Below are 1,138 nucleotides of genomic sequence, written 5' to 3' on the forward strand. Positions count from 1 at the left end.
CTTTTTCTCAATAAAAAATTAAAAATTTAAAAAAAATTAAGTTCTGTGCACAATAAAACTAAAAAAAAAAAAAAGGAGGAGGAGAGACAGCTCTCAGACACAGTCTCATTCTAAGATTCCTGGAGGCAGGATCACCATTTCAGACTGAGGTCGAGGTAAGAATCAGTGACTGGCTGCACTGCTTTTCAGATCTTCAGGTTTAATCTGAATTTCAGTCTCTGAGACTTATTAATGATACTTCAAGATGTGGTGGTGCAAGCCTTTAATTCAAGCATTCCAGTAGTAGAAGCAGGTCTCTAAGTTTGAGACCAGCCTGATCTACAGAGCAAAGTTCCAGGATAACTAAGCTTAGGCAGTGAAGTGCAGGCAGATGTTTTGTCAGGAGCATCAGCTCAACAATAATGGCATGGAGACTTATTATTAATTATGAAAGCTCGGCCTTATCTTAGGCTTGTTTCTAACTAGTTATTTTTCTGGGCAAGGGGGAGGAAGGGTTAAAGCTTTGGGGTCTGTACTGTAACTAGCTTTTGCAGGCCAGACTGTTCTTGAACTCACAGAGATCCACCTGTCTCTGCCTCCCAAGTGTTGGGATTAAAAACATGTGCCACCACTGCCCCGCTCTAACTAGCTCTTATAAGTTATAGCTTTTCATCTATGTTCTTTCATGTGGCTTGATTATATTTACTCTGGGGGACATTTGTAGGTGGATTTTTCTTTGGGGGCTACGAGCTTACAAAAAATGACTTGGAGACTTATTAATTGTAAATTCTTGGCCATAGCTTATGCTTGTTTCTAAATAGCTCTTATAACTTAAATTAACCCATATAATTTTCATATATGTTATTCCACATGCTCACTACGCTTTCTCCATTATGCCCATCCTGGTAATTCTGTGTCTAGTTGTTGTCTCCTCCTTTCTTCTTCCCAGAGTCTTCTGTCCCCAGAAGTCCCACCTAACCTCTTTCTGCCTGGCTAATAGCCATTCAGTGTTTTATTAAACCAATCACAGTGACACATACAGCACAGTTTAAAGGAGTATTCTGCAACAGTGAAGGAAACCAATGAAAATAAAAAGCTGGCAAGCATATATTGGAACAAGGGGCCAGCAAGCAACAAAACTTGGCAGTTCCAACCACAT

Source organism: Alexandromys fortis, unplaced genomic scaffold, assembly GCF_014885135.2.
Source record: "Alexandromys fortis isolate MF-2015 unplaced genomic scaffold, M_Fortis_MF-2015_v1.1 scaffold_188, whole genome shotgun sequence".
NCBI lineage: Eukaryota > Metazoa > Chordata > Mammalia > Rodentia > Cricetidae > Alexandromys > Alexandromys fortis.